The sequence below is a fragment of the Pinus tabuliformis genome, chromosome 7 (genome assembly GCF_031772625.1).
Source record: "Pinus tabuliformis cultivar Carrire ecotype Pingquan chromosome 7, CPIR1, whole genome shotgun sequence".
Taxonomy (NCBI): domain Eukaryota; kingdom Viridiplantae; phylum Streptophyta; class Pinopsida; order Pinales; family Pinaceae; genus Pinus; species Pinus tabuliformis.
In genome coordinates, this window is record NC_142293.1 from 1,017,968,286 (window position 1) to 1,017,978,222 (window position 9,937).

Here is a 9,937-nt window from a genome sequence, read left to right on the forward strand (position 1 = left end):
GACGGGGATGAGCATGGCCCACATTACCGCTCATGTGCTACCGAGCGGGGATGGAGTGAAGACGAAAACCGGCCACCCTTCAAATGACCCAAGGCCATCGTTTAGTAAAACCCGAAAACATAACTCGATCACCAACCCACCTTTCACACGGAAATAAAACCTACCGCTGGTATCATGGGAAGGGGCACGAGGGGGCCAGGACGAGCCACACAACAAAAGCCCATACAGCTCCAAGAACTTGGAGAGCGGAAGGGGAATTGTTCACATATGCCTCCCGGGCCGAGCCTGGCCAACATTACCGCTCATGTGCTACCGAGTGGGGATGGAGTGAAGACGAAAATCGGCCGCCCTACAAATGACCCAAGGCCATCGTTCAGGCAAACCCAAAAATACAACTTGATCACCAACCCACCTTTCACACGGAAATAAAACCTATCACTGGTATCATCTGGAGGGGCACGCGAGGACCAGGACGAGCCAAGGAGCCACAACACAACAGCCCATACAGCTCCAAGAACTTGGAGAGCGGAAGGGGAATTTTCACATATGCCTCCCAGGCCGAGCCTGGCCAACATCACCGCTCATGCGCTACCGAGTGGGGATGGAGAGAAGATGAAAATCGCCAGCCCTACAAACGACCCAAGGCCATCGTTCAAGCAAACCCGAAAACACAACTCGATTACCAACCCACCTTTCACACGGAAAGAAAACCTGTCGCTGGTATCATCTGGAGGGGAACGCGGGGACCAAGACGAGCCAAGGAGCCACACCACAATAGCCCAAACAGCTCCAAGAACTTGGAGAGCGGAAGGGGAATTGTTCACATATGCCTCCCAGGACGAGCGTGGCCAACATTACCGCTCATGCGCTACCGAGTGGGGATGGAGAGAAGATGAAAATCGGCGGCCCTACAAACGACCCAAGGCCATCGTTCAGGCAAACACGAAAACACAACTCAATTACCAACCCACCTTTCACACGGAAAGGAAACATGTCGCTGGTATCATCTGGAGGGGCACGCGGGGACCAAGACGAGCCAGGGAGCCACACCACAACAGCCCATACAGCTCCAAGAACTTGGAGAGCAGAAGGGGAATTGTTCACATATGCCTCCCAGGCCGAGCCTGGCCAACATTACCACTCATGCGCTATTGAGTGGGGATGGAGAGAAGATGAAAATCGCCCACCCTACAAACGACCCAAGGCCATCGTTCAGGAAAACGTGAAAATACAACTCAATTACCAACCCACCTTTCACACGGAAAAGAAACCTGACGCTGGTATCATCTGAAGGGGCACGCGGGGACCAAGACGAGCCAGGGAGCCACACAACAACAGCCCATACATCTCCAAGAACTTGGAGAGAGGAAGGGGAATTGTTCACATATGCCTCCCAGGCCGGGCCTGGCCAACATTACCGCTCATGCGCTACCGAGTGGGGATGGAGAGAAGATGAAAATCGCCTGCCCTACAAACGACCCAAGGTCATTGTTTAGGAAAACGCGAAAACACAACTCAATTACCAACCCACCTTTCACACGGAAAGGAAACCTGTCACTGGTATCATCTGAAGGGGCACGCGGGGACCAAGACGAGCCAGGGAGCCACACAACAACAGCCCATACAGCTCCAAGAACTTGGAGAGCGGAAGGGGAATTGTTCACATATGCCTCCCAGGCCAAGCCTGGCCAAAATTACAGCTCATGCGCTACCGAGTGGGGATGGAGAGAAGATGAAAATCGCCCGCCCTACAAACGACCCAAGGCCATCGTTCAGGCAAACGCGAAAACACAACTCAATTACCAACCCACCTTTCACACGGAAAGGAAACCTGTCGCTGGTATCATCTGAAGGGGCACGCGGGGACCAAGACGAGCAAGGGAGCCACACAACAACAGCCCATACAGCTCCAAGAACTTGGAGAGAAGAAGGGGAATTGTTCAAATATGCCTCCCAGGCCGAGCCTGGCAAAAATTACAGCTCATGCGCTACCGAGTGGGGATGGAGAGAAGATGAAAATCGCCTGCCCTACAAACGACCCAAGGCCATCGTTCAGGCAAACGTGAAAACAAAACTCAATTACCAACCCACCTTTCACATGGAAAGGAAACCTGTCACTGGTATCATCTGAAGGGGCACGCAGGGACCAAGACGAGCCAAGGAGCCACACCACAACAGCCCATACAGCTCCAAGAACTTGGAGAGCGGAAGGGGAATTGTTCACATATGCCTCCCAGGCCGAGCCTGGCCAACATTACCGCTCATGCGCTACCGAGTGGGGATGGAGAGAAGATGAAAATCGCCCGCCCTACAAACGACCCAAGGCCATCCTTCAGGCAAACGCAAAAACACAACTCAATTACCAACCCACCTTTCACACGGAAAGGAAACCTGTCACTGGTATCATCTGAAGGGGCACACGGGGACCAAGACGAGCCAGGGAGCCACACCACAACAGCCCATACAGCTCCAAGAACTTGGAGAGCGGAAGGGGAATTGTTCACATATGCCTCCCAGGCCGAGCCTGGCCAAAATTACCACTCATGCTCTACCAAATGGGGATGGAGAGAAGATGAAAATCGACCGCCCAACAAACGACCCAAGGCCATCGTTCAGGCAAACGCGAAAACACAACTCAATTACCAACCCACCTTTCACACGGAAAGAAAACTTGTCGCTCGGATCATCTGGAATTTGAATGGGCCCCCGCATGACCGAAACGAAGCAGCAAGGGAGAGCTAGGCAAAGGAGCAGCAAGAACATGCACAAAGCCAACCTCGGGTCACAACTTAGCATTTTTCATACGGGCTCGTTGGCCCGTGTGCACCCTCGCCCGAACGAATTCGCATGGGCGCCCGAACGACCGAAACGAAGCCACAAGGGAGAGCCGGGCAAACGAGCTGCACGAACGTGCACAAAGCCAACCTCGGGTCACAACTTAGCATTTTTGATACGGGCTCATTCGCCCGGGCATGCCCTCGCCCGAACGACCCGCCCAAACGAGTTCACACGGGCGCCCTCAAACGACCCACCCGAACAATTTTGCATGGGCGCCCGAACGACCGAAACGAAGCGACAAGGGAGAGCCGGGAAAACGAGTTGCACGAACGTGCACAAAGCCAACCTCGGGTCACAACTTAGCATTTTTTATACGGGCTCGTTCGCCTAGGCGCGCCCTCGCCCGAACGACCCGCCCGAACGAGTTCACACGGACGCCCTCAAACGACCCGCCCGAACGACCGAAACGAAGCGACAAGGGAGAGCCGAGAAAACGAGCTGCACGAACGTGCACAAAGCCAACCTCGGGTCACAACTTAGCATTTTTGATATGGGCTCGTTCGCCCAGGCGCGCCCTCGCCCGAACGAGTTCACACGAGCGCCCTCAAACGACCCGCCCGAATGACCGAAACGAAGCGACAAGGGAGAGTCGGGCAAACGAGCTGCACGAACGTGCACAAAGCCAACCTCGGGTCACAACTTAGCATTTTTTATACGGGCGCACCCTCGCCCGAATGACCCACATGAACGAGTTCACGCGGGCGCCCTCAAACGACCCGCCCGAACAACCGAAACGAAGCGACAAGGGAGAGCCGGGAAAACGAGCTGCACGAACGTGCACAAAGCCAACCTTGGGTCACAACTTAGCATTTTTGATACGGGCTCGTTCGCCTGGGCGCGCCCTCGCCCGAATGACCCGCCCGAACGAGTTCACACGGGCGCCCTCAAACGACCCGCCCGAACGACCGAAACGAAGCGACAAGGGAGAGCCAGGCAAACGAGCTGCACGAACGTGCACAAAGCCAACCTCAGGTCACAACTTAGCATTTTTTATACGGGTGCACCCTCGCCCGAACGACCCGCACGAACGAGTTCACGCGGGCGCCCTCAAACGACCCGCCCGAACGACCGAAACGAAGCGACAAGGGAGAGTTGGGCAAACGAGCTGCACGAACATGCACAAAGCCAACCTCGGGTCACAACTTAGCATTTTTGATACGGGCTCGTTCGCCCAGGCGCGCCCTCACCCGAACGACCCTCCCGAACGAGTTCACGCGGGCGCCCTCAAACGACCCGCCCGAACGACCCAAACGAAGCGACAAGGGAGAGCCAGGCAAACGAGCTGCACGAACGTGCACAAAGCCAACCTCGGGTCACAACTTAGCATTTTTGATACGGGCTCGTTCGCCCAGGCGTGCCCTCGCATGAACAAGTTCACACGGGCCCCCTCAAATGACCTGCCTGAACGACCGAAACGAAGCGACAAGGGAGAGCCGGGCAAACGAGCTACACGAACGTGCACAAAGTCAACCTCGAGTCACAACTTAGCATTTTTGATACGGGCGCACCCTCGCCCGAATGACCCGCACGAACGAGTTCACACAGGCGCCCTCAAACGACTGCCCCAATGACCGAAACGAAGCGACAAGGGAGAGCCGAGAAAACGAGCTGCACGAACGTGTAGAAAGCCAACCTCAGGTCACAACTTAGCATTTTTGATACGGGCTCGTTCGCCCGGGCGCGCCCTCGCATGAACGAGTTCACGCGGGCGCCCTCAAACGACCCGCCCGAACGACCCAAACGAAGTGACAAGGGAGAGCCGGGCAAACGAGCTGCACGAACGTGCATAAAGCCAACCTCGGGTCACAACTTAGCATTTTTTATACGGGCTCGTTCGCCGGGGCGCGCCCTCGCCCGAACGACCTGCCCAAACGAGTTCATGTGGGCACCCTCAAACGACCCGCCCGAATGACCCAAACGAAGCGACAAGGGAGAGCGGGCAAACGAGCTGCATGAACGTGCATAAAGCCAACCTCGGGTCACAACTTAACATTTTTGATACGGGCTCGTTAGCCCGAGCGCGTCCTCGCCCGAACGAGTTCAAGCGGGCGCCCTCAAACGACCCGCCCGAACGACCCAAACGAAGCGACAAGGGAGAGCTGGGAAAACGAGCTACACGAATGTGCACAAAGCCAACCTCGGGTCACAAATTAGAATTTTTTATATGGGCTCGTTCACCCGAGCGTACCCTCGCCCGAACGAGTTCACACGGTGCCCTCAAACGACCTGCCCAAACGATTTCACATGGGCGCCCGAACGACCGAAACGAAGCGACAAGGAAGAGCCGGGAAAACGAGCAGCACGAACGTGCACAAAGCCAACCTCGGGTCACAACTTAGAATTTTTGATATGGTCTCGATTGCCCGGGCGTGCCCTTGCCCAAATGACCCGCCCGAACAAGTTCACACGGGCGCCCTCAAACGACCCGCCCGAACGATTTTGCATGGGCGCCCGAATGACCGAAACGAACCGATAGGGGAGAGCCGGGCAAACGAGCTGCACGAACGTGCACAAAGCCAACCTCGGGTCACAACTTAGCATTTTTGATACGAGCTCATTCGCCCGGGCGCGCCCTCGCCTAAACAAGTTCACACGGGCGCCCACAAACGACCTGCCCGAACGGTTTTGCATGGGCGCCCGAATGACCGAAACGAACCGACAAGGGAGAGTCGGGCAAACGAGCTGCACGAACATGCACAAAGCCAACCTCGGGTCACAACTTAGCATTTTTCATACGGCCCTTGCCCGAACGAGCTCACACGGGCGCCCTCAAACGACCCGCCCGAACGAGTTCACACGGGCGCCCTCAAACGACCCGCCCGAACGATTTTTCATGGGCGCCCGAACGACCGAAACGAACCGACAAGGGAGAGCCGGGCAAACGAGCTGCACGAACGTGCACAAAGCCAACCTCGGGTCACAACTTAGCATTTTTGATACGACCCTCGCCCGAACGACCCGCCAAACGAGTTCACAAGGGCGCCCTCAAACGACCCGCCCGAACGAGTTCACACGGGCTCCCTCAAATGACCCACCCGAATGACCCGCCCGAACGAGTTCACACAGGCGCCCTCAAACGACCCACCCGAACGACCCGCCCGAACGAGTTCACACGGGTGCCCTCAAACGACCCGCCTGAACGATTTTGCATGGGCGCCCGAACGACCGAAACGAATCAACAAGGGAGAGCCGAGCAAACGAGCTGCACGAAAGTGCACAAAGCCAACCTCGGGTCACAACTTAGCATTTTTGATACGGCCCTCGCCCGAACGACCCGCCTGAACGAGCTCACACGGGCACCCTCAAATGACCCGCCCGAACGACCCACCCGAATGACCCGCCTGAACGAGCTCACACGGGCGCCCTCAAATGACCCGCCCGAACGACCCACCCAAACGACCCACCCGAACGAGTTCACACGGGCCCCCTCAAACGACCCGCCCGAACGATTTTTCATGGGCGCCGGAACGACCAAAACGAACCGACAAGGGGGAGCCGGGCAAACGAGCTGCACGAACGTGCACAAAGCCAACCTCGGGTCACAACGTAGCATTTTTGATACGGCCCTCGCCCGAACAACCCTCTCACGCCCCCAAGCCTACGATAGTCTTCCAACCGTGTTTGGCGAGGTGCAGCACCACCGTGTACTTTCTTTTTAATAATACTTGCACACATGGACTACGCCTTTCCACATTGACATACTTAATTCATCTTTCTCAATTAAGTAAAATGCATTAATCTTCATACATGTTCATAACCAATATGCAATTAAACCGAGAACATAACAATTGCACACAATTATAGAGGGAGGGGAAACTCCCGAACAAGTCCGCCCGATAATAATATATTATGAACTCTTCAATAATACATCATACAAGTGTGCCCAGCAAAGTCCAAGGCCAACACTTAGAAATATTACAATTGAGGCAAGACAGCCTTTACACATACATATTTATGCACCTTTGCCCAAGAGCGGGTACCCACATGGGTCACCAAGACGCTCATATAATCCTGCACAAACCCCATGTACAAATCCTCCTCAACCGAGACAATACTTTACATAACCAAGCCTTAAGACATGCAAGATCTCCTTAACTCCAATGCGCATGAGATATGCGCATATCTAAAGACTTTCGCACTTCCCTCTTGTCCTTATGTGAAGGAGAGCAAGTGAAGTTTGATGATGAATGAAGCTCCATGCTCCATTAATATATACGCTCTCCTCATGTGATTTAAGGGGGGGTGCACCACTCATGGCCGACCCCATCATTACACATGTAAGCCCACGTATATGTATTATTTTATTCTTATTATTTTAATTAACCACATGTATGCGTACAAGCCTCCATATATATGTTTATGTGCTCATTTGGATAGGGGTGTCCAGCCTTAAGGCCGACCCCCATATCCTCCGCTCGATGCCCATAACCACATATTAATCCGTCGGCTTCGCCTCTTATGCTAGTCCTCAACGCGTGGGTATAATCTTCTTTCACCCTCGCATTATTTCGCACTAAGTGTAAAATCACAGTTCGTTGTTCGTCGCAATCAGCTCGTTGTTTTGTCGCAGGGTCGGGTCGCCCGCTGGGGCGCCCGCCCATTGTTCACGGGTCGCCCGCCTGGGCGCCCACCCATCGTTCATGGGTCGCCCGCCGGGGCGCCCGCTCATTGTTCCACCGTGGCCGCTATTATATCCATGCTCGCCCGCGCTCATCAGCTCGCCGCTCCGTCGGTTGACTTGCCTGTATAGACCCGCGCCCATCAGCTCGTCGCACCGCCGGGTGACTCGCCCGTGCAGACCCACGCTCTTCAACTCGTCGCCCCGCCGGGTGACTCGTCCGTGCAGACCCACGGCCGCCGACTCGTCATGCTATCGGGTGACTCGTCCGTTTTTTGACTCGTCGGGTGACCCGCCCGTGTAGACCCGCACCCATCGTGCACGGGGCGCCTGCCCGCCTTCGTGTGCGCCTACCCGGGTCGTGCCCACCGTCCAACCGCCGTGTGAAGGGGCGTTTGCCTGTCACACTCCTGCCCGAGTTGCGAGGGCCTTACATTCTCCTCCACCCGAAATCGTTGTCTTCCTTGACAGCATACCATCTCGGTAGCTCTCCACCAAGATCATAATCATCAGGAAGTCATCTCAATCACCATATGTCGTCCTCATGTGAACTGCTGCCATGATACTCCAACATAATGCCAACATATCTCTGTGCATGTCGGCCTCCATGTCTGAACTAGTTGGGTGATCGATCCAACTATCACGTCCAAATAATGAGAATGCACATCCTCATGCCACCATCAGTTGTTCCTCAAAGCATCCTGTCACATCCTTGACCCATTAAGAATCAACTCCCATAATCCATGCTCAGGTCCATGAAAACTCCATCCATCTCATCTGCAACATACTGTCCACGGTGTGTTGGTGTCAATGGGCTACAAGTGATCAGCCACATCTATCCCAACATCATCATGTGCGTAAAGTAGTTGAGTCTCGGCTCAACCCATGCCCAAGTGTAATCACCAAGGCATCATCATCATCGTAACTCCATCGCTCCAAAGTGCCTCATACCGATCCTCCACATCAAGTCACCCTTCCAAGCCATGCCCATACATGTACTTTGGAAGTATGCATCCCATACTGCATCAAAGTCTCCTGACCTCGGCTCCTCAATGCTTCAAATCCTCTAAGTCCACCATGTATGAAGTCTCCCAAAGTCACAATGATCTCATGTCATCATGAGCTCCTCCACCAAAGGTCCACCAAGACTATCTCTTGGTCTCGGCCATGAGAAGTCCATCTAAGCATCATCATCACGAGTCCCTTCCATCACAGCTCCTCCACCAAGGTGTCCATCAAGACTATCTCTTGGTCTCGGCCATGAGAAGTCCACCCAAGGGTGTGCCCTTCAATCTGTCCATGAGTCACGCTGGGAACTTAGCCAAAGTGGCTAAAGCATGACCCAATCATCCACAATGATCATCAAGTTCCACCCTTGTCACGGGCCTTTGTACCTTCAACCATAAGGTCACAAATAGCCCCAACAAGTCCTGCAATAGTCGGCAATCCTTGCTTCTTCATACAAGGTCCCATCATAGTCATCCATGGAAAGATCCTCCATAGCATAGGCAAACTAATTTTGCCTTCCACTGCACACGGTCCATCTACCAAATGCTCAAATGGAACACAAGTATCATCATCACGAGGCTCCTCCATATGAGTGACCTCATACATACATGTTGACAAATTGCACGATCCTGGGTCAACCTGATCGTCCTCAAGTTCATCCTTCATCGTAGTCAAGCTTGCAACATCTTCATCACAGAGGGGGACAATAATATCCTTGCTACACTTCAAGAAATCTCGTCCAAGTATCATGTCGAAGCCATTCAACTTCATCACTATGAAGTCCAACCGACCTCTCCATCCTTCTATCTGTATAGGTACATCGTGTAACAAACCGACCACCTTAGCTCTAGAGTCCACTGTCTTGACCTCCATAATAGATGTCAGCCCCATCTCTTTTGCTAACCATGTAGTCATGAAGTTATGTGCAACATTCGTGTCTACCAGAGCTTGAACAGTTTTACCATAAACCATCAAGTCTATGTAACCCAAACTGTTCTCCATAACTTTTGTCACGAGCAACCCTGCTCACCAGCTCCGACCGAGCTCTGATACCACCTGTCATGCCCCCAAGCCTACGGTAGTCTTCCAACCGTGTCTGGCGAGGTGCGGCACCACCGTGTACTTTCTTTTTAATAATACTTGCACACATGGATTACGCCTTTCCACATTGACATACTTAATTCATCTTTCTCAATTAAGTAAAATGCATTAATCTTCATACATGTTCATAACCAATATGCAATTAAACCGAAACATAACAATTGCACACAATTATAGAGGGAGGGGAAACTCCCGAACAAGTCCGCCTGATAATAATATATTATGAACTCTTCAATAATACATCATACAAGTGTGTCTGGCAAAGTCCAAGGCCAACACTTAGAAATATTACAATTGAGGCAAGAAAGCCTTTAAACATACATATTTATGCACCTTTTCCCAAGAGCGGGTACCCACACGGGTCACCAAGAC